Below are 24,987 nucleotides of genomic sequence, written 5' to 3' on the forward strand. Positions count from 1 at the left end.
ATATGGGTAGACAACTCAGAAAATAAAAACTCTAAATGCCCAATAGATATAGGAAAAAAATAATGCTTCATTTCAATAATAATGAAAAAATAAAAACACAAACAATGATGCAAACATTTAAAATGTAATAGTCTGAGCTGCTGAGCATGCAGGCAAGCTGACCATCCCATATGCTGTTTATAGATCTGTAAATTGCTTTAAATTTTCTAGAAGGAACTTGGAGTGAAGAATCAAAAAGATTTCAAATATCTATAACTTTTGACTTAATTATATTTCTAAAAAATATACATTGGGGAAATAATCACATGTGTACACATACATATATTTACAAAGCTATATATCCTAGAATTATTTGTTAGAAAAAAATAGAAGTAACTTCCATGTCTAACAATAGATTGAAAAAATAAACTATGCACACTTATATAATAGCATATTATGCAGTCATTAAAATTACATTTTTGGTAACTGATGACATAGAAAGCTCTTCGTGTCTTATTAAGTGAAACAGTGAGCCAGCTAGCCAAATAGATAGTTTATAGACTGAAATATTAAAAGGAACTTGGAATACATGTGATTTTTATTTTTCAAATTTACTTTTGTATACTTTTCAAATATTATAAAATAATACATATTTATCTTTGTCATCAAATTAAAAATATATAGCTATATTTTATAAATTTAAATATTAAGTAAAATTTCCTGAAAAATCTTAATAAAATAGATGGTTTCTAAGAAAATATAATTGGTCAAAATCGATTTAAAACATTTCCAAAACTATCAGAGTTGTCTTTGAAAAAGTCTCCAGGAGTAGACTGTCTTATTGTAAATATTTTCACACTTCCATGGAGCCAAATTAGTTCCACACTAATACGTTTTCCAAAGTTAGAAAAAACATAAAAGCTTTCTGATCCATTTTATAGCACAGTGAAATATGACAAAGATAACAAAGAAAATAGCCCAATCTCACATATGAATATAGATGCAAACATTTTCTAAATTAAAAAATAATAATAACAAATTGAAACCAGCAGCACATTAAAATATAAAAACCAAATATTATATCATTCCAAATATTACTTATATCAGGAAATAAAGAATGGTTTAATATTGGTAACATCTAAGACAAAATGTGATATCAATAAATCAAGGAAAAAAGCATTCAATCATTTTAATAGATGCCAAAAGGGAATTTGATTGAATTCAACACCCGTTCAGTATTCTGGAAAGAGAAGCATGCTTTTTTACTATATTAAAGTCTTGCATAGTGGTTTCAAACATGTGTTCTGGCACCAAACTCCATGGATATGAATCCTGGCACTTCTACTTGCTGTGAGACAAACAGCAAACTCCAAATTATTCTGGATGTTCTTGCTCAGTCAGAACTTGAGAGGGGCAAAGATACTGTTTTTGCAGATGACATGAAGTTTACCTGAAATATAGAAGAAAAAAATATATGTGACCTTCTTGAGGGAGAAGTACTTGGACCTCAGAAAAGATGTTAATTCACTTTGTATTGTGCATACCTTTCTACTGCTTGAAATTTAAAAAACAATTTATCTTAAACAAGCATTATTGGTTTAATCAAAAACAAGGATGAAACCATACTGGGACAGCCAACACAGGTTTCCTGAACATCTACAATTTGGAAAACTAAAATTAAAGAAGGAAAAATCTTGATAAAGATTAAAATTTTGAATATATGAAATACAGATGAAGTGAAATGATCTTGCAGGGTTTGCTTCAGAATCATGCAGTGCAAAAGTGTGTGTGTGCGTGTGTGTGTGTGTGTGTGTGTGATAGGTAGGGGTTGCGTTAGTATAGATAAAAAGATTGGTGATGTGTTAAATATTTTATTAAATTTTTAATTCATAATTTTTCTGTGTACATACTATATATATATTTATTTATGGGTTACATGCGATATTTTGATATAGGCATGCAATGTATAATAATTACATCAGAGTAAATGGGATATCCAAGCCCTCAGGCATGTATCCTTGGTGTTACAAATAATCCAATTATAATCTTTTAGTTATTTTTAATGTACAATTAAGTTATTTTTTACTCGCCCTGTTGAGATAGCAAATACTAGGTCTTATTTATTCTTTCTGTGTTTTGTACTCATTTATCATCCCTACATCCCCCCAATACTCAAATACTCACCGCCCGCCCCCACCCCCGCCACCAACAACTACCTTTCCCAGCCTCTGGTAACCATCCTTCTATTCTCTATTTATGTGAATTCAGTTGTTCTAATTTTTGGCTCCCACAGATGAGAAAATGTGGTATTTGTCTTTCTGTGCCTGGCTTATTTCACTTAACAAAATGATCTCCAGTTCCATCCATGTTACTACAGATGACAGGATCTCATTCTTTTTTATGACTGAACAGTACTCCATCGTGTATATGTACAATTTCTTCATCTGTTCTTCTGTTCATGGATACTTAGGTAGCTTCCAAATCTTGGCTATTGTGAATAGTGCTGCAATAAACATGAGAGTGCAAATATCTCTTCAACATACTGATTTCCTGTCTTTTGGGTATATACCTAGAAGTGGGATTATATGTTGAAAATTTTTAAAGCCAGGAGATAAGCACATGTGAGTTCATTATACTATTGTCTATGAAGAGATAAAAGTCATGCTTTAGGTTGGTGCAAAAGAAATTGTGGTTTTGCCATTAGAATTTCTTTTGCACCAACCAAAAGCATATAACTTTAGAAAAACAACTAATAATATATAAATTATAATTCTAAATTAACAAATGCAAAAATAATTTATGTCTTACTTGATCTAGTCACACAGTGTCATTTCTAATTGTCATAATAAAACATTGTTCAAATTAGAACATACAATTTCAATTTGAAAAGTAAAGATTTTGAAAAAATATGTAAAACAATGAACTGAAAAATTTATTAGAACCAGTTAAAATCCAGTAAGATAGCTGAATTCATAACAAATATACAAAATAAAAAGCTTTCTTAAGTAGCAGTAAAAACCAGTTAGAAAAGAGTACTGATGTGATGTCCTCAGACACACAACAACAGTATACATAAAATATTTAAGAAAAATGTTATAATATATGCAGAACTCTATACAAAAATATTTTATGAAAGTACACAAAACAATATATTAACGAAATGGATATGATGCCATGTTTCTGGATGGGAAGGTGAAATATTGAACAGATGTCAATTATTTCTGAATTTAATAATATAGTTCATATAATTCAAACCAAATCTCATTGAGATTCACCTTGGAGTGAAAGGAGCAGTACTATTTGAACAATGAATCAAAAAGTTTCCTGGAAGTACAGATAGGCAAAATCATTCCGGACAGTTTTTGGGAAGGAAGCAAAAAAGACTGATTTACTTGACCATGTATTCAAATGTATTCAATTAAAACAAAATGTTCAGCAGGACCTTGAATAATGTCATTTTATTCAACATCCTTTCATTGTAACATTGATGAGGAAAAAAAAAATCAATTCCCAGCCAGGGTTCCTGTCGGTGTCGAGTTTACACGTTCTTCCCATGTCTACGTGGATTTTATTCCAGGTACTGTGGTTTCCTCCCACATCGCAGAGCTGTGCCCATTTGGTGAACTGGCATGTCTAAATGGTCCCAGGATCAGTGATTGTGGGTATGTGTGAGTTCAGCCTATGATGGGAGGGCATCCTGTCCAGGGCTGGTTCCCACCTTGTGATTGACAGGTAGGTATTTACACTCAGCTGTAAATGGGCAAATCAATCCCTGAGCTTCTGGGATAGGCTCCAGTGATCCATGACTTGCCTGGCATAATTGGGTATATAATTCTCTTACTTGTTTTCATTAATCTTTCTTACATATATGTATATATCACATTTATTTCACTATTTAATATTAGACATGTTGTAGGTCTTGATTTAGAAATTTAGTGATGCTTTTGTCACCAGAAATATGCCATAGGAGCTTAACTCTTATTTATGTCAATTAGCCTATGGTAAAACTGGTTTTCTTATGCATTATTTTGCCTACAGTCCCAGTTTCCAAGAACCTATCAATGACATTAAGTGAGGACATACTATTAATATATATGTATCAGTCAGCACACACTAGGTTCTGCTAGCAGTAATGAGCAACTCCCACATGTAAGTGTCTTTTAAACCGATTTACATCTTATTTCTGATGCGTGTCCATTACAGGTTGACTGGGGACACTGTTCCACTTCTCCTTACTCCAGCTGATGAGGTCACTGGTGGAGTAGAAGAGTTCTGAGTGGTTTCCTACTAACAGGTAAAGCCTACCTGGGAAAAGACTCACATCACATCTGCTCGTGTTTCCTTGGCCAGAGCCAGCCACATGACTTCATACAACCCTAGGAAGGCAAGGTAATGCAATACAACCACATTCACAGAAACCAGCAAGCCAGACATTTTGGTGAATATCATTAATAACTACTACAGACACTTGCAGAAAAAAAACAAAGCAGCAACTAACCCACAAACAAACCCTATTAAGTATAAGAATATCATATGTGATGGCATCATGTCAGAGGGAGAATGCAGAATTAGGTAATAAAAACCACTGAAAAAACTGGTTAAATACTTGAAGTGAAAAAAATTGGTTTCTTACTCTGGCCCATAATAAAGTTTAGATGCTAACTAAACAAACAAACAAAAACCTTTAAGAAGGTAGGAGAAACTCTATATATGTATATATTTTTATATAAACTATATAATAATTAATTTTATTTATATAAGTAAACACCTCTCTATGTGTGCATATATACAAATCATATTTATATATGATTAAGAAACAGAAGGAATGTCTAACCTTAAAAGTAATGTAATAAATATCAAAAGAAAAAGAAAAAAAGGATTTGGTCAGATATATTAAAATTTCTCAATGTAACCACACATGTATACATATATATACACACACACACATATATACATATATATGTACACGCACATATATACACACACACACACATATATGTTAAACAATAGACTGGAGGAAATATTTATAGCAAATATACTAATCTTAATAAAGACTAGTGTGTCTAAAGAGTTTATACGAAAGAAAGCCAGAAAAAAAATGCTAAAGAAAAAATGGGGCCGGGCTCGGTAGCTCACGCCTGTAATCCCACCACTTTGGGAGGCTGAGACAGGCAGATCATGAGGTCAGGAGATTGAGACCATCCTGGCTAACACGGTGAAACCTCGTCTCTACCAAAAATACAAAAAATTAGCCGGGCGTGGTGGCGGGTGCCTGTAGTCCCAGCTACTCGGGAGGCTGAAGCAGGAGAACGTGAACCTGGGAGGCAGAGCTTGCAGTAAGCTGAGATCGCGCCACTGCACTCCAGCGTGGGTGACAGAGTGAGACTCCATCTCAAAAAAAAAAAAAAAACAAGGGTAAAGGACACAAACAATTCATACAAGAAAAACATACAAATGATTGAAATCATTTTAAAAAGTTCAACCTCATTAATAAATGCAGGTCTTAAAAACAATACACTATTTTATTTCTTAAAAGACAGTAACTTAACAATTGTCATTTTTGATAAAAATTTAGAGAAACTAGCCCTCGTGTTCCTTCCCAAGAGATGTATAATCTAGAGTCATTTTTCTAAAAGAAACCTGACAATATGTATTGAGGACTTTCATAATAATTCTGATAACCTTTAAGCCAGTCATTCCTCCACTCATAAAAATTAAATGTAGGAAAATAATCATCCATATTCAAAAAAATATATGTATAACTTGTTTATCATGTAACAATTGCAAAAAAAGAGAGAAATAAAAGAAACCTGGAAGAAACCCAAGTGTTCAACTACAGGATATTTATTAAATAAATGCTAACAATCCATTGTGCAGCATATCATTATAGCCTTTGAACTAGCAAGGCTTACAAAAATATTTAATGACAAGTTATGCACATATTTTAGTGTTAATTTAAAAAACAGCAATAAATCATCATGAATTTAATTTCAGAAAAATTTAAGAGAAGAACAGATACACTGTAGAATAAAAGTCTAAAGGGAACTATCAAACTATCCTTTATGGCTATATATGGAATATAGATGATTTGTATTTTCTTCTTTATTTACCTTTATTTTCTACAACAAGCATGCATTACTAAAAATTAGATAATTTTATTTTTCAGAAGAGTATGTTAAAAGCATCTCTTTAAATGTAGCCAAACAAGATTCTAAATATGTTTTTAAATGGCCTTAAATATATTTCTCTATGGATAGTTGAGGCTAAGAAAAATGGTGAAGTACAAGGAAGGTAAATATGTTTCCCAAGTGCCATCGTTCCTCTTTCCTGCATCCATGGCAGACATCACAAATCAATCCCAGCACTCTTTTCTGCTAGGTTCAGGTGCCTGCTGGGCACACGCACTGGAAAGCTGCTGCCGGTTAATCTCTTAAAGTGATTGCCTATCTCTGATGTTGAAAAGAGCCCTGATGTGCTTTTCAAGAGACAAGGATCCCAATTCTATATATTAGCCACCATCTGAGCCTTAGAACCCATCTCTGTAAACTGAGGGTTATATACAACTGCATCAGCACTGGGAAATCCTGACCAGCTGTTCCATTTCCAAAGACCACCACTACGCTCATCCATCTCCCCAAACTCCTGCTTTTCCCATAGTAGTCTTGCAACAAATCATCACATACCTGTGGAAGTTTCTTTGAGTCATCTAGTACCCCATTTTGATTAACATTCTCTCTTCCCTGTATATCTGAGTTTCTTGATAGTGGCATTATTGACACTTTGGACCTCACAATTCTTTGTCTGGGGGCCTATCCTGTACATTTTAGAGTGTTCAGCAGCATCTCTAGACACCACCCACTAGATGCTGGGGGCTCGCCCCTAGTCATGACCTGCAAAAATGTCTCTTGACATTGCCAAATGTCCCCTGGGGAGCAAAGTGGCATTCATTTGAGGACCACTGTTGTAGATCCTTCTCCTCTGTAGGAAGAAATTAGTTCCTTTAGACTCTGAGGTTCACTGAAGGTCACTCCCCACCCTCAGCAAGGATGGGGTGAAAAAAGGATCTGAGAATGCTTCCTACCCTTCAGTCAGACCTCTCTTCGGGAAAAGACCATGTCCCTGAGGGTCTAGGGTGGAGACCCTGGGGATGTAACCTGCTGTACTTTACTCTCCCTACTGTGCACACAGCACAGCTGCCAAGGACCAGAGCCATCCACTGGAGAGTGTAAATCACCGTTCAGGGCCGGCTGGGCACTTAGCATAATGGGGTGATTGACAGGTGGATATTTACACTCAGCTGTCTAAGTGGGCAAATCAATCAGTTGGTGGCAGTGCAGAAAGAGGGTGGCAGAAGGAATTAACAGGTTCCAGGACCACTGTGTCCACTCCCTGCGGGTGCCACAGAAGATTCTGGAAAATTTTTGTACAGAGCCCTGCTTTGAGGCATTTATAATGAGGCTCCCTTATGGCCTCCTGGCTTTCCAAGCTGTTACCTTACATGGGCAAAGTCTCCATTTTCTCCATCTCTGGGTGAGAAAACTGAGGCCCAGTGAGGTAAAGAGATGAGGCCAACCACTGTTGACAAAGTCAGGCTTGCTGACTTCGTTCAAAGGGTTTAGTTCTTCAAATTAAACAAAGAAAATAAACATGCCCCATTTTTGTCAGAGCCAACATGATTTCTAACTTTCAGTTCATCATTTTGGGCTGAGGGGGATGTAATTCAATTAAAGACAGAAACATTAAATACACAGTAAAGCTATCACACGTCGAGGATTTATAGGGGTATTGACTAACAGCATCAGTAAAGTATTTACCTTAATCAATAGGAAAAGGTGATTTAAATGTTTAGGAGCCTCCTGCACTTCTGTCTGCCAAGGGTTCTTTTAAAAGCTTGCATTTGGTTGACACACTCCTCAGTTTCCCCCAATGTGCTCCCCTTAGCAAAGTTAATTACCACGGTTGACATCCTTCCCTTCAAAGTTAATTATCATGGCTGTCGTCCTTCCTTCCCTTCCACACCACCATAGTTGCCTTTGACCCCTCTTTTAGGCTCTCCTAAAGGAGATGTTGCTATCAAGTTCAGGGTACAAGATTTTTTTAAGAATCAACATCTGTGATACTCAGAAGGAAACAGAATTGAGCACAGGAAGGAGCTGAACTCTGGTGCAGCCCAAGAGAGACAATGCCAATCTGGCAGGGAGCTCTGGAGTGAGCGCTGCTCTCTCAATGGCTCCAATTAGGGCACAATGACCAGGCCTTTGTACCGTCCCTCACCCAAGTGCCCACTAACCCAGGAAGGGCATAACCTCAGGCCGGGTGGTTCTCCGCAGCTCAGGCAGACCCTAAAGGAGCTACTACAACCCCTCAAGGTGTCGTGAGAGAGTGTCTGTGTGCTATGTGAAATCTTGGTTGCTAAAGGTCTGTGTTCGAAAGAGATAGCCAGTCAGAAGCCATTGTAAATCAAGCTTGGGGTGATAAAATATGACTTTTTTTTTTCTAAAACACTCAATTCCATTGAGTCTTTATGGTGACTGAGTTAAGGCATAAAAATTTCTCTAGTTATGTTGGTATACTGGAAAAGATACCTGGCCAGGTGGGAGCTACATCACCTGAAGTCAAGCTGCAGTTGGAACCTTCTTTCTGGGTGATCTTTGTCACTTCCTTTTCCTCTTCTGGGCCTCAATCTTTATGCCTGAAAAAAAAAAAACTGTGGGTGTTGCATGACAAGTGTGTTTCCCAACTTTCCAAATCATTGGCATTCCCTTGTTGGGCACGTGTTAAAATCCAAGTTCCAGGGCTCTCAGGAGAGTGGCCCAGGAATCTGATCTGTTTCATCAGACGGAGTGTCTCGGATGATCCTTATGATCAGTTGGTTGCATACCTGGAGTAGAATTCCCTAAGCCAGACCTGCTGCCACGGAATCACCTGGAAAAGTGTGTAAGGTGGAGATACTCCAGCCCCAGCTGGAAGATCAGATTCAAAGCCTGCATTTAAATAGGAACAGGGCTGATGATAATCAACATAATAGATCAATTGCATTAATGGCCCCTATTCTTCACCTTGCCTGCACCTATGCCCTTCTCATGTGACATTGGAGTTCCTCCAAAAAGGGAGAGTATATGCTTTCCTATCCCCACGTGATTTGTTTGGCCAGTAGAAGAGATAAAAGGGACTGTGTGTCAATCCCTATTCTTGACTTCCAGAGGCCCTGCATGTTTCCAATTACTCATTTACACTCCCATCATTGCCTTGAGAACCCCATTCCTGGATTAATCCACCGATGCCAGGAGAAGGATGAGAGACATGTGAGGCAGAACTGCCCACCTAATATGTCCCAGCCAACCCAGCCTACAGCAGAGCCCCAGCTGACCTGCAGATATGCAAGTGTGCCAGCCTAGATCAGCCAACCTCTAGCCAACCATCATAACTAATGAGAAACAAACTATCCTGGTATGCCACTAAAGTTATGTGATTGTTATGTAACATTACCATGGTCCCAATTAATCCATACAATTAACATAATAGAAGCTAATAGTTATTGAGCACTTACTATTTGCCAAGCAATGTATTAATTATTAATTATTCTGTATATGTTAGTCATGTAATTTTCACAGTGGCCCTAAGACACCAGGACTATTATCTTCATTTTACAGATGAAGAAACTGCAACACAGATTATTGACGTCTGTGCTGAGCTCCAGGAACCCCAGAAGACTTGGTTTGGGGGAATAGGGTATTGAAGGGTCATTGACAGGGTTGAGTAGGGGAAAACAGAAAGTTAGAAAATACTTGACTATGCTATGGGTCTGAGTGCAGAGAGCAAAAGGAATAATTATTGCCATGATTGTAATTATACCATAGTCTCAGAAAAACATACCATTTGCAAATCCTTCCCTCACAATGGAAAGATGAAGAAATCCAAATCATCTATGGTTATGATGGAGGAAACCTCTACTGTTTTTTTCTTCCTTTCAGGTACAGATCATAAAAAGGGAAGGTTGGGACAGAACAGCCATGCACAGAGGCCCCCCATCCCTTTACATACTAGGAGCCTCTGAACTTTGGAGTCAGACCCCACACTAACAATTTCTGGTCAACCCTACCCAAATTATAGAGTTATACCAGGGCTCGAGGATTATAGAGAGCAAGTGTTTAGTGGCGTTCTAAAGAAGTTCAGTAAACCAGGTTTGTCTCTGAAGTAACTTACAGGTGTCTTTTGTTACGTGGGGGTAAGATAGGTAATAAGGTCTTCTGCAAAGTGTGTACCCTCCAAATCTAGGATAATCTCCCCCTCCCCACCCTTTGGGGATGTTAGGCTTTCTCATGATACAGAGCCCTTTTTCAGTTCCTTTTTTATGGCCAGCATTGGGAACTCTCCTGGGGCCTTTCCCAATTTCTGGGTACTGATTAGGGGCCCCAGGGCATGCTGGCCTCTCCCTTCCACCTCAATCAGCAGGAAGCTGGTACTCCAGGGCTGACCTGGACCATTGACCATTGCTCTAGGTAACCCCTGTGGTGGAGAAACCCAAGCTCAAGTGCCCTGGCCTAAAGAGAGACAGTATGGTCCAGCTGTTAGGACCCTAGACCAAGAGTCTCATGGTTGTACACTGCCCCTGGGCAAGTTCCTTAATCTCTCCATGGCTCCATCTCGTTATCTATAAAGTGGGGATGATAACAGGATCATTATACAAAGACTGGGTTAATTCATATAAGATGCTTAGAATAGTATGCGGCACAGGGTAGGGTCTACATGAGTATTAGCCTTACTTGGTGTTGATCAATCTCCCCTTCTACTCTCCCTTCTGACTCTCTTTCCTCTCTTCAACCCCTGCACCTGGAAAATATGTCCAGGGAGTTAGGAAACACACCACCCACTAGAAAAATGGGAATGCAGCTTTGGGAGAAAGAAGCTCAACAGATCAACAGATGAAACATGGAGCCTTCAACTGAAGAGCTGGGATTTCAGTCACCCTCCCATGACCAGAGGGGAATGTTGAAATCTTCCCATCCTTCGATCCCAAAGGTCTATGCCTCCCACCCCTATGATCACTCTCTAACCTGGCCTCCCTCAATCCCTCCTCGGCCAGAGGGTCTAACATCATTGCTGCATCTCCTCCAGGGCCCTTCTGTTTTCTCAGGGGAGACCACGCAGTTGCCTAGATCTCTTTTATTTTAAATCCGTTCTTCATTTGAAGTGAGCCTTTAATGCAATCCATGTCAAATTCTTTTGGGAAGTAGGAAGCTAGACATCATAAATAAACACATTTGTATTAAATGGGGAGCAGGCCAGAGAGAAGGCGGAATTACAGGATAATTTTTAAGTGGATGCAGCTTTATTCCTCTCAAGAATTTACAGTGACTCTTCCTGCACTGTCATCCTATGAATCTAACTGCTGACAAATTATTTCTAAGTTGAGGTCCTGCTGGGACTTCTTTGTTGAGTAAATTAGAGGACAGGCTTCCATACTAATTGTAGGCCAGTGATTTTACTAATAACAAATGAATCCTCCCTATTCATCATAAGTAGGTTGAAGCAGGATCTGCCTCATTCTCCATCCTGTTCACATAACTGATGCATTGCTCAGGGAGCCTCGGCTTCATGGGTTCAGCAAAAGCCCTGCTCAGCTGGGGCAGCTTTAGGCTGGAGTGCAATGGCGTGATCTCAGCTCACCGCAACCTCCGCCTCCTGGGTTCAAGGGATTATCCTGCCTCAGCCTCCTGAGTAGCTGGGATTACAGGCATGAGCCACCACACCTGGCTAATTTTGTATTTTTAGTAGAGACGGGGTTTCTCCATGTTGCTCAGTCTGGTCTCAAACTCCTGACCTCAGGTGATCTGCCTGCCTCAGCCTCCCAAAGCGCTGGGATTACAGGTGTGAGCTACCGTGCCTGGCCAGCCCTGGTTTGTCTGTTTTTTTTTTTTTTTTTTTTTTTTTTTTCTTTTCTTTTCTTTTGAGACAGAGTCTCGCTCTGTCACCTAGGCTGAAGTGCAATGGCTCAGTCTTGGCTCACTGCAATCTCCACCTCCCGAGTTCGGGCGATTCTTCTGCCTCAGCCTCCCTAGTAGCTAGAACTACAGGCGTGTGCCACCACACCCAGCTAATTTTTGTATTTTTAGTAGAGACGGGGTTTCACCATGTTGGCCAGAATGGTCTTGATCTCTGCCCATCTCGGCCCCCCAAAGTGCTGGGATTACAGGTGTGAGCCTCCACATCCAGCAGGCCCTGGGTTTTAAACCCAGATTTGGCACCTGTGACTGTAGTCAATTCCTTTGAAGGTGCTCTCTGCTCATTTCTATTTTTCTGAGAACTGCCTACCAAAGCAAGATGGGGAGGTGGTGGGGAAATGATGGTTCATACTACATGGCTCACTCCTTTTTATTCACTCAACATTGAGCAGCTACTATTCACCAGTCATTATAGACTAGTGGGTGCTAGAGATACTGTACTAACCAACATAGGGCAAGTGCTTTGTTCTCCTGGAGTTTGCCTTCTGCTCCGAGGGGAAAGATATACGTGTACAAATAAGATAGTTCATATAGTGGCAAGTGCTATGGAAAAGTGAAAGCAGGAAATGGAATTGTGAGTGACAAGAGAGCCAGGAGGAGGCCACTATGGCATCAGAAAAAAAGGATGGTGACTTGGACCTAGATGGTGGGGGTGGTACAGATGGGGAGAAGTGAATATATTTAACTGAAATTTCAGTTATAATATTTGCTGGATTAGATGATGAGTTGATTGAGAGGGTGAGGGATAGTGATACAGGAGAGGGGCAGGGAAGTGCTGGGTAGAGAAGGGCAGGGTCCCTGGCAAGGTCTCCACCCTTGAGTCTGTGCCCACAGACCTAAGTGAGGACAGGCCCTCCTGTTTTTGCACCCGAATATTGCATTTTCCAAAACAGCTCCCACTTGCCACGCCCCACCAATCCTGTCCCTATAAAAACCCCAACACTCTAGCAGGCACACACGCAAGTGGCTGAATGCCAAGAGGAGCAAAGGAGTGGAAGAGCATGCCGACAGGCACCAGCAGATGTATGCAGGCTGTCAACTATGAGACAACGTGGAATTTGGCCGGGGGCAGTCAGAGGAAAGTCAGGTCACTGGGCAGCCCAACACCAGGGGAAGGTCACCTTCCCACTCCATTCCTCTTTGGGTCTCCCCATCCATCTCACTGAGAGCGTCCACCACTCAATAAAACATTGCACCCGTCCTCCAAGTCCACATGTGATCCGATTTTTCTGGTACACCAAGGCAAGGACCTGGGATACAGAAAGCCCTCTGTTCTTGTGATAAGGCAGAGGCTCTAATTGAACTTATTAACACAAGCCACTTGCAGATGGCAAAACTGAAAGAGCACACTGTAACACATGCCCACTGGGGCTTCAGGAGCTGTAAACACTCAACCCTAGACACTGCCATGGGATCGGAGCCCCATGACCTGCCCGTCTACATGCTCCCCCTAGGGGTTTGAGCAGCAGGGCACCAAAGACGCGAGCCACACCCCTGTCGCACACCCTAGAAGTGAGCCACACCCCTGTCATATGCCCTAGAAGCAACCCACACCCCTGTCACATGCACTGCCAGGGGGATAAGGGAAAACTCCTTCCATTTCAATAAGAAGAATGAAAGATGACTGAAATGTTTAGCCTGTAAATGTGTGGCTGATGGTACCATTGATCAAGCTGGAGAAGGAAGGAAAGGAAAAGCTGTAAAGGGAGAACCAAGGTTCCCAACACAGGGGCACAATTCAAGGGATTGGGATGAGATTGTCTCTCCCAGGAATGTGAGGTTAAGACACACACTATTGGGATAGTGAATGATGTGGCCAGCCATAAAAAGCCAGGGTTGTGAAGTTCAAAGGCACACAAAAATGTGGTCAAAGTAAGCAGAGAAAGTCACTCTGTGGAGGAAGAAAAGTGTGAAGAAGATGCTCAGCTTGCCATAGGGATGAGACACCACCTGGCTTCCAAGGGGCAGCACTTGCCTTAGTTTAAGATGACTTCCAGTTCTGATTCCTGATCTGCAGAGACCCTATTCTCCTTCCTGATCCTGGGTTCTGTAATAAGTCATCTGAATTCATGGCCCCTCTCTGTGCTCAAACCCTTTGCTGTGTGAACTCTGTTGTGTCTTCCCACTCTGGGTGGGGATGTACGACACTGCCCTTGACTCCGGGCTCCATTGTCAGATTTGTTTTGGGACGTTAGCAAGTGACCCAGTAGAAGCTTGAGAAGGCACTTGGGCGTTTCCACATATGCTGTCATGAGAACACGCCCCAGCTATCCTGTTGGAGGATGAGACACACAGAACACACCTGGGCCATGCAGGCTGCCCAGCCAAAGCCATTCTAGATTAACTGACCTGCAGCTGACCCAGACGTGCAAGTGACCTGAGCCCAGAAGGACTGCCCTGCTGAAGCAAGCCTAAATCGCTAATCCAGACTTATCAGCTAAATTCATGTTATTTGTTTCAAATTAGATAATGTTTCAGCTGGCTTGTTACACAGCATTACTGCGGCAATAGCTAACTGACACAGGTTTCATAAAATTCCTCCACAGCTTTCAGAATAACACCCTAATTTGGGGATTTCTTTTTGCTTAAATTAGTTAGGTCAAGTAATCCCTGCCCGAATCAGTAAAGACCATGCCAAAATGAGACCACACTTCACAGCATGCTGGTATTTGCTGGTGGTGTAAGGACATGGGAGTGCTCTCAGTTGCCTGTTATGCCTCAAACTGGGAAGAAAAATATATACTGGGGTCGGAGTGGGTAAAGCATTCTAATCGTAGCCCTCAAAGAAGAAAAAATATTTAATATTTTATGAACTTTCTCTTCTCATCATTTAAACAACAATAAATGTAACATATCAATTTACACTATGATCCTTTTATTGCATTATAATCAGGTGCCAAGTGGTTAAAGATTTATGAAGAGAGATTATTACCAAGGCAGTAATGAAAATGAATGGGCAGTGAGTGGAACCGCTTGGGGGTGAGGGGAGCCTCATAGAAGGTGCCCTGTAGCAAAACGGGATGCCACGGAGGTCACAAAGGCTAAAGTCATGAAAGGAATGGGAGGAAAAAGAATAGCTTGGGGGTAAGTGCAGAGAACACGGAACAGGGTTTGAGTCCCAACTCCGGCACATAGTAGGTCTGTGATCTTAGAAAAATCATTCAACTCAGCCTCAGGGTTGATCGCTGATGCACTTCATAGGTTCATGGTAAAGATTTTATGACATCCTGGAAGTAAGCACCCAATGTGCTCTTTGCTTTGCTATTTATATTTTTAATACTGTTATAATTATTATTGCCCATATTAATATTTCAATTATTGAATTTCCAAAGATACTGTTATTATTATTATTATTTTGAAACAGAGTCTCCCTCTGTCACCCAAACTGGAGTGCAGTGGTGTGATCTCAGCTCACTACAACTTCAACCTCCCAGGCCCAGGCGATCTTCCCACCTCAGCCTCCCAAGAAGCTGGGACTACAGACACATGCCATTACACTCAGCTAATTTTCATTTTTTGTTTTTGTAGAGACGAGGTTTTGCCGGGTTGCTTAGGCTGGTCTCAAACTCCTGAGCTCAAGCAGTCCACCCGTCTTGGCCTCCCAAAATGCTAGGATTAGTGTTGAGTCACCACGCCTGACCCCCAAAGATATTCTTGGGGCTGCTTCCTTTCACTGAGATGGAATCCAATGGTCCAGCTATAAGTGTGGTGTGTGGAAAACCATACTGCAACCCCTTGCCTGGTGCTGGAAAATCCATCAATGAATTGTAATTAATGTCACATGGATTGAACTGTCAGGCCCTAAAGAGGCTCTGACACCCAGCCCCATTCACCTGTGTCCATGCATGCATTGCCTAAACTGTGGGCACCTCATTTCATCTGTGAAATGGGGATAAAGCCATCTCTGCCATAGTGGTAATGAGGAACAAATGTGATAATATTTGCAGCAACATCAAAGTCAGGTTTTTAAATGCAAGGCCATATTCTTTTGTGATATTTTTGTGAATCAGTACAATATGAAGCCAGTCAAGATTGCGATGTCTGGAATCAGAGTTCCTGGGTATGAATGCTGTCTTCACCACTCGTATGTCCTCGAGTGAAGGGCTTAACCTCTAGGCTTGGCTTCCTCATCTGTGAAATGGGAGCAGTTCTAGCACCCAGCTCACGTGACTGCCCTGAAGTTTACATGAGGTGGTGCCTGTAGAGTGATGACCCACACCTGGCACAGCCCATAAGCTCGATAAAATCTCAGCAACCACAGAGAGCTGCATTTCCGGAAAAGTTACAGAAAACCCAGAGAGTGAAGTTGGTCTTGTCTGGGAAGACTGGTGTGTATATTGAGTAGGAAGGGATCACTTGCAGGCACAGGGTACTCCATTTGAACAAGCCTAGATGAGGTTTCGGGAGACTCCCCCAAAAGGAATGCATACAGACCATGATGCTTAGGTATCCCCTCTCCCCAGGCATGTGGCATCAGTTAAACATGGTGAAACACAAAAACAGAGAACGTACAGTTCTTAAAATCAGGCATACCTACTAAAAGATCAGGAGTAACGAAATGTTCTCGTAAAATACAAGTCAGTGGGAAACTAACTGTCAAATTTTCTGGACCATTTCTAATGTCTAAAATAGGGGCATTGAAGCTGGGAATGGTGGCTCATGCCTGTAATCCCAGCACTTTGGGAGGCCAAGGCGGGTGGATCACTTGAGGTCAGGAGTTTGAGACCAGCCTGACCAACATGATAAAATCCTGTCTCTACTAAAAATACAAAAATTAGCCAGGCGTGGTGGCGTGTGCCTGCAATCCCAGCTACTTGGGAGGTTGAGGCAAGAAAATCAGTTGAACCAGGGATGCAGAGTTTGCAGTGTGAGATCGTGCAGAGTGAGACACAGTCTCAAAAATCAATCAATCAATCAATCAATTAATAAAATAAAATAGAGGGGTCACCAGCAAGTTCTAAAGCAGTGATTTTCAAACTGTGGTCTTCTGGACAGCTGCATATATCAGGCTCCACCCAGAGTTATGGAATCAGAAATTCTGGGGGTGGTGTCCAGGTATTTTTGTTTTAACAGCCCTCTGGGTGATTTGATGTGTGCTCATTTGAGCATCACGGCCCTAATGGAGAGGAATGGAGGCAACTCACAAACATGCCTGTGGCAATCTTTGGACCCAACCCTTCCATTTCACACCCACTTCTGTCTCTCCATTCTCCCTCCTCACACTTACAGATTGTCTTTCTCTTCTTCAAAATTGGTCACAAGCCAGTTTGTAGCATCAATTTCTACATCAAGTTTTTTGGACACAAGTGGATTTGTTAAGAGTTGTAGGCATGTGAAGTGTCTCTGCTATTTTCTTTACAAGTCCAAGACTTTATGGCACTGTTCTGTGTCACTGAATCACAATGCATTGTCACAATAAGCTCTACTTTGAGTATCCATCCTATGAATACTTCATATGGCTTGTTTCTTTTATTCTTTTACTCCTCATAACAATGTGGTTTAATAGCTGGTTTGACATCTATAAAAAGAGGATGATACTTATGTGGTAGGTGTCATTATCATCCCTTTTGACATGTGGGTAAACTGAGGCATAGAAAGGAAAAGAGTATCTGAGACCACAGAGCTAGTAAGCAGCCCAACTTGGGCTTTAGCCCATGTAGTCTGAATCCAAGGCCAGCTTTCCTGACCACCAGGCTATGTGGCCTCCTGAACATGGGATCATTCACATTCTTACTAATGAATTAGGAAGAGCAGAACATTTATAATATGAGAACATAGACACAAGTCCTAACTTATCTGTAACTGACCAGGTATATGTCTTGGGCAGCAGCCTTCAGTTCTTAACACTCGGTTCTTCCATCTATAAACTGGGGGTACTAAATTCTGTCCAGCTTTCCCTCTAGAGTTGCTTACAGGAGCATCAAGAGTGATGTGTTGGAAGGTACTTTACAAACTGGAGAAAGCCTGGTGGTTGCAAGTGATTATTATTCTCATGGGATGCCCAAGACTGAGATTGACTGGTCATCTGGGTGAAGGTGACATACACGTAGCTAGTGACAATAATTGCTTCCACTTCCTATGGTCACACCCACCGGCATTCCCCAGCTGCATCCCACCAGACTGTTCCCCTGCTCCTCAAAACTAGAATTGTTTAATGAGGTGGTTAATTTTCCTGGAGTAAGTCTGACGGTCAGGTGTTACATTTTTCACTTGCAAAAGACAGATCAAGGAGACTGTTGTACTTCAAGTGCAGCATGATTCAGGCTCCAACAATATCAGCAGAATTCATCTCTTGATTCTGTTTCCCATAGGTACACTCCATTCTCAGGCATCTGTGTGTATTAGTCCGTTCTCATGCTGCTAATAAAAATATACCTGAGACTGAGTAATTTATAAAGAAAAAGAGGTTTAATTGACTTACAGTTCCACATGGCTGGGGAGGCCTCACAGTCATGGTGGAGGGCGGAGGAGGAGCAAAGTCACGTCTTACATGACAGCAGGCAAAAGAGCATGTGCAGGGAACTGCCCTTTACAAAACCATCAGATCTTGTGAGACTTATTCACTATCATGAGAACAGCATGGGAAAAACCTGCCCCCATGATTCAATTACCTCCAACTGGGTCCCTCCTACAGCACATGTGGATTATGGAAGCAACAACTCAAGATGAGATTTGGGTTGGGACATAGCCAAACTGTATCACTGTGGTAGCTTTGGGCTCATATATTCCCAGTGCCAATTCGAGAAAAAGAGGCCCTCTTTCTGATAGGTCAAACAAGGCCCCAGGGTTGAGTCAGTTTGATTCTCTGATTGGCCTAGCTTGAGTCACGTGCCCATCCTAAACCAAACACCATGGCAAGAAGGAAGGAAACAGCCGATTGGCTTAGCCTTGGTCACAGGCCCCTCCCACGGAATTCTGAAGCATATGAACCAAAAGCGAAGGAGGATGAGACTCCCCAGAGCAAAATCAGAGTGGTTTTGCCTTGAGAAGAAGGCATAGAAAATTAAAAAAAAAAAAAAAACAATTGCCAATGATTTTTTTTGCCAACTTTTTGGGAGGCAAAAATTGCAAAAATGTTGCCAGAGCCTCTATGGCCTGGCCCGAGTCCCTTCTCATTCGCCACTGAGGGCAGATGACTTAAGCCTGCAGAGGCAGTGCATGCTCCTTCCTTCAGCAGCTCTCAGAGGCCACCGGGGGCCCCACAGTAGCATGTCGCTAGATAGGGGCGGATGTGTTTCCTGGCCTTTCTGGAAGGTGGCATCGAGCGGGATAAACAGAGTCTGCTTTTCCTTATTGCTCTGTCATTGTAATCCAGAAACAAACACACCCTCAGATGCCCTCTCAGTATCTTCCCAAAGCCACTATCAGTTACTTTATCTCCTCCTTGGGATTTCCTGCTTCTTTTGCTGAGCTCCGTGTGTGTGTGTGTGTGTGTGTGTGTGTGTGTGTGTGTGTGTGTGTTTTCTCTTGAGACATCACGATTCAGCAGCATTTTTCGAAGTGTAAGAAGTGTGAGCTACAGCACTACACAGGATAATTTCAGGTGACACATGACACTTTTTATTTTAGTAGTTGGTATCTATTTTAAAATGTACTTAAAAAAATTTACTGGTGTTAAAATAATAGCTAGCATTTATTGAGTGCTTCCTATATTCCAGGTCCCATTAAAGGACTTTCCATACATCCTCACAACTCTATGAAGAAGATACACTTCCTAGCCTCATTTTACAGATTAAGAATAGAGGCACAGGGAGATCAAGTAACTTGCTCAAAGTCACACAGCTAATAAATAGTGGAACCAGAACTCCAATCCAGGCAGTCAGCCAGTCTGGCTCCAGAGCCACCCTTTAATTTTTTTAGAGACAGTATATCACACTGACGCCCAGGCTGGGGTGCAGTGGTACAGTTGTGACTCACTGTAAGCTTGAAATCCTGGGCTCAATTGATCATCCTACCTCAGCTTCCCAGGTAGCTGGGATTAAGCACATGCACCACCCCACCCAGCTAATTCTTTAGTTTTTTGTAAAGACAAAGTCTTGCTGTATTGCCCAGGCTGGTCTCAAATTCCTGGACTTATGTGATCCTTCCCCCTTGGCCTCCCAAAAGAACTGGGACTACAAGTGTGGGCCACCATGTCTGGGCTGAGAGCCAAGCTTTTAACCACTATGACAAACCTGTGATTTCACAGCTATCATGATAGTGATATCAAGTACCCCTTTCCAGTTAAATTAAAATATAGGAAGTCAATTTATAGGAAATATTAAATTAACATTGGAAAAGGAGGTATGGGGATGTGTTAAAATGTTTCTAGGTGGTAAAAAGCATTTGGGAAACCTCAAAATACTTCATGAAAGTCATTATTAAGCCGAACTCCATGGATTCCTAGTGGGTGCAGAAGTGGCCTTTGGGGGTGCCTGGAAACCCTATTATCATGCATAATTTTGTATATATATGTGCATTTTTCTCAGGAGAGGGCACATTGCTTTCATCTGTCTCAAAGGAGTTTCTGAGCAGAGCTGTTGCTAATCTGTATAACACCTTTGAGAAAAAGGTGCTCCCTTGGAGAGAATGAATTAGAAAAAGATGCCACATCCTCCTCCAGGATGACATGATCCTGAGACAAGGCGCACAGCTCAGCGACCAGAGCAGGGCCTGGTTTCAGTCCCTCCTTGCTCTCATCATAAGCCCTTGTGATGGGCAGAAATTGCATGGTCATTACCATGGAACTCCTCTTGACCAAAAACAGATTGAAAAGCACTGCTGAATCCAAAGATAGCCAGGAATTTTCATAGGCGAATGTGAAGGCATTTGGGTATCACAGGATGCTGTCAGAAACTGGAGTGATGTCTGGAAGGGGATCAGGCTGAAGAGTGTGGTCTTTAGGGTTGGATTTTAACACGATGGACTTAGTTTGTACTTTAGTGAAGACCCCTGCCCAAACTGAGCTGCAGCCCAGATGAGAATCTATAACGTGAGGACAACGTCTTCTACTTCTCCAGTCTGCTCATGGGGGAGTTGCTGAGCTCTAATGAGATCTGATAACATAAGGAAACAGGATGTCCTCAAACTTTAAAGGAGGATGCATTGGTCAGGGTCTGATTTGGAAAATGGGGCCCATTCCAGATACTCTAATCAATGGAACTGAATGCAGAAAATTAGATACAAAAGTGGTGGAGAACTGCAGAGCCAAATAGAGGGGGCTGAGGCAGCTCAAAGCTGGTGGTAGCAGAGCTGGAAGCACAATGGTAGTCTGGTAATTACCAGAGTCCAGGGCCTCGAGGCAGAGGCTGCCTAGCCCCGAGCTGGAGCCACAGAGCCCAGTGGAGAAGCCATCCAAAGCAAGAGGGGGTGGGACAGGAGAGAAATGCCCAGGCTCCTCACTTTCTCCTGTCCTTCTGCCTCCCCACATTCCCTCTCCCTTCTTCCCACAGTTGGCCCACCCCATCCAGAAGTCAGTTGGCAAGGGAACCTGGAAAATGCAATTTTCCAGAGAAGGACAGGAAATGAAGCAGGCACATGGCCAGCATGCCCTGCTTGAACATCTTGAACCAGGGATATGATTTTAGTTGCCTAACTACACATGGAACTAAATTCCTAATGGTTGAAGTTGATGATACAAAGCAGCTGGTTAGATTAAGTCTCACAGAAATCAGTCTTCTTTCAACAAATACTGACTGAAAGGCCTACTGTGTGCATGGCACCACCCTAAGCTCTGAAGCGTACAAACACCTTGTTCCTCCTGCCCTGCAGGACACAGTAGGCTGCCTTCTAACGTGACTCTCAAGTGCCTCCCACTTCCTGGTGTTCCTGCTCTTCTGGAAGCCCTTCCCCCTTCAGCATCAGCCATACCTGGTAACTTGCATGTAACAAATGGAATACGCAAAAGTGATGGGACATCACACCTGGTAACTTGCATGTAACAAATGGAATATGCAAAAGTGATGGGATATCACTCATGCCTAGGTTATAAAAGACTACGATTTCCATCTCTCACATGCTCTCTGATTCTTCTCTCTTGCTCTGATGAAGCCAGCTGCTATGTTGTGAGCTGCCCTATGGAGAGACCTACTTGCCAGGGAACTGAGGGCAGCCTACACCTGACAGTCTACGAGGAACTGAATCCTGACATTACCACACCAGGGAGTGTGGAAGTGGGTTCTCCCCAAGTTGATCCTTCAGATGATTGCATCACAGCCAGGACCTTCACTGCAGCCTTTGAGAGGCCTTGAGACAGACCACCCAATTAAGCCATTCCAAGATTCTTGACACTCCGAAACTATGAGATGATGCATGTTTGTTGTTTTAAGCCACTAAGTGTGGGAATAATGTGTTATGTAGCAATCAATAACAAATACACAAGATCATGCCAATAAAATACAGCAGACACTGATGAGTGCCTATGGATGAGAAAAGCAAATAACTGACATTAACATTTCACCTTACACTTTCCAGAGCACTTTAATAGATCTGCTCATTTCAGTCTCATATTCAGTACTATTGACCTTTCACATGGCATGGGGATAATATCCCCATTTCTCAGATAAAGAGAAGCTCAGAGAAGTTGAGTGGTATTCCAGAGAGGTTAAGTGACACTGCTAGTAAGTATGGTGCTAGGAAATTCAGGTCTGTCTGACACCCAGTCTCTCCCAAGCAAGTGTTCTTTCCATGAAATAATATCACCTGAAAGTGCCACTGTGAACCATGGTTGAACTGACAGCTTAGACATAGGGAAAGCAAAGTCAGAGCACCAAAAGAAAAGATTTCTAAAATGTCAATACTTCAGAAATGCATTGAGTCCTAAAACAAACAATGAAGGAAAGGGTAGTCTTTTCAGGAAATGGTGCTGAAATAAGTGGGCATCCACAGACAAAAGAATGAAGTTGTACCTTTCTTAAACCATTCCAAAAAAAAAAATAACTCAAAATGGATTGTAGACCTAAATGTAAGCACTAAAACTATGAAACTCTTAGATGAAATCATAGGAGAAAATCTCCATAACCTTAAATTAGACAATGGTTTGTGTCTTAGATAGGACACCAAAAATATAAGCAGCAACAACAAAAATACATAAACCTGACACAACCAAATCAAAAGCTTTTGTGCTAAAAATAATACCATCAAGAAAGTAAAAATGGCATTCACAGATGGGAAATATTTGAAAATTGTACATTTGATAAAGGACTAGTATCCAGAATACATAAAGAATTCTAGCAACTCAAAAATCAGAAGACAATCTAATTTTTCAAATGGGCAAAGGATTTAAATAGACACTTCTCTAAAGAAGATATGCAAATGGCCAATGAACACCTGAAAAAATGTTCAAAATTATTAGCCATTAGAGAAATGCAAATTAAAACCACAATGAGATGGCACTTTGCCCCACCCCTACTAGGAGCCCTAAAAAGATAGGCAATAACAAGAAGGTGAAGAAATCAGAACCCTCATACACTGTTAGCTGTAAGGTAAAATGGTGAAACCACTCTGGAAAACAGTTAAGCACTTTCTCAAATATTAAACACAGATTTATCATAAGACCCAGAAATTCTTCTAGGTATATACTGAGAAGAAATAAAAACATGTTCACAAAAAACTTGTACAGGAATATTCATAGCATCATTATTTATAATAACCAAAAGGTAAAAACAACACAAATGTTCATCAACTGATAAATGGGTAAATAGAATGTGAAATACACATGTAATAGAATATTATTTCTCAATAAGAAGGAATGGAGGGCTTATACATGCTACAACATGAATGAACTCTGAAAATACTGTACTAAATGAAAAGTAAAAAAAAAAAAAAAACCCACATATTGTATGATTCCATTTATATAAAGTGTCCAGAATAGACAAATCTATAGAGACACAAAGTCGATGAATTGTTGCTAGAAGAGAATGAGAGTAATTGTTAATGGATGTGAGCTTTCTTTTGGGGGTGATAAAAGTGTTCTAAACTTAGTGATAATGATAGTGCAAAGCTGTAAATATACTAAAACCATTGATTCTTATGGTTTAAAAAGGTAAATTTTGTGGTATGTGAATTATATCTCAAAGCTTTTTTAATGCATTGAGAGAACTGTACATTTAAAAATGAATAAAATGGTAAATTTTATGTTGTATGTATTTTATCATAATAAAAAATTAATTGAGATAGATGGAGAGAGAGAGAGAGAAAGGTAGATACTTCCCTCCTCTAAGAATTAGATCTTAAATCTCTTTCCCTTGAGTATGGGCTGGACTTAGTGACTCCTTCCAAAGAATAAAGTATGAAAAGGGAAAAGTATTAACCTTACAGTGGAGAAACCTAGCAAATACTACCTTAAGCAAATGGTGAAGGTTAGCATCACCAATGACAAATCATGGTGATCTCATAAACTCCTGATATGAAGTGATGAGAAGGGTATCTCATCTCTGTAATATTCCCCCTCTCCCCAAACAAAACCACAACTCCAATCTAAGCATCAACCAAACCCAAAATCAGGACATTCTACAAAATACCTGACCAGTATTCCTCAAAACTGTCAAGGCCACACAAAACATGAGAAGTCTAGGTAAACTGTTACAGATTGGAGGCATAAGAGACATGACAATTAAATGTACTGCAATAATTTGTATTCTACATTAGTGGGGAAACAGTGAAATGTTAATAATGTCTGGAGGCTAGTTAATAGTAACTGTAGCAATGTTTGTTTCTTAGATGTAACAAATGTCTCATGGTTCTGTAAAATGTTAACATTAGGGGAAGCTGGATGAAGGGCATACAGGAAATCTCTATACTATCTTTGTAACTTTTCTGTAAATTTAAAATTATTCTAAAATAAAAAAATTTAAATTTTATTTTATTTTAGATTCAGGGGTTACATGTGCATGTTTGTTACATGGGTATATTTTGCAGTGGTGGGGATTGGGCTTTTAGTGTACCCATTAACCAAATAGTAAACATTGTACCTGATAGGTAATTCTTCAACCCTCACCCTCCTCTGACTCTCCCTGCTTTTGAA

The 24,987-nt window shown here is 40.9% G+C and overlaps 1 long non-coding RNA gene across 5 annotated transcripts in view; it reads right to left on the reverse strand.

Annotated features, from left to right (window-relative positions):
• Window positions 1–1,179: 1,179 nt before the first annotated feature.
• LOC135968759 (uncharacterized) overlaps window positions 1,180–24,987 on the reverse strand; it is a 74,156-nt gene continuing 50,348 nt past the window's right edge. For 3 of the 5 annotated variants that reach the window (XR_010583718.1, XR_010583716.1, XR_012428931.1), the window contains 3 exons: window positions 8,565–8,671; window positions 4,154–4,355; window positions 1,180–1,429 (listed from right to left, as the gene is read on the reverse strand). This is a non-coding gene — a long non-coding RNA (uncharacterized lncRNA). The remainder of the gene's footprint in view (window positions 1,430–4,153; window positions 4,356–8,564; window positions 8,672–24,987) is intronic. The other 2 variants (XR_010583719.1, XR_010583717.1) reach the window with 1 other exon arrangement.

This window comes from Macaca fascicularis, chromosome 20, assembly GCF_037993035.2.
Source record: "Macaca fascicularis isolate 582-1 chromosome 20, T2T-MFA8v1.1".
In the NCBI taxonomy this organism is placed as follows: Eukaryota; Metazoa; Chordata; class Mammalia; order Primates; family Cercopithecidae; genus Macaca; species Macaca fascicularis.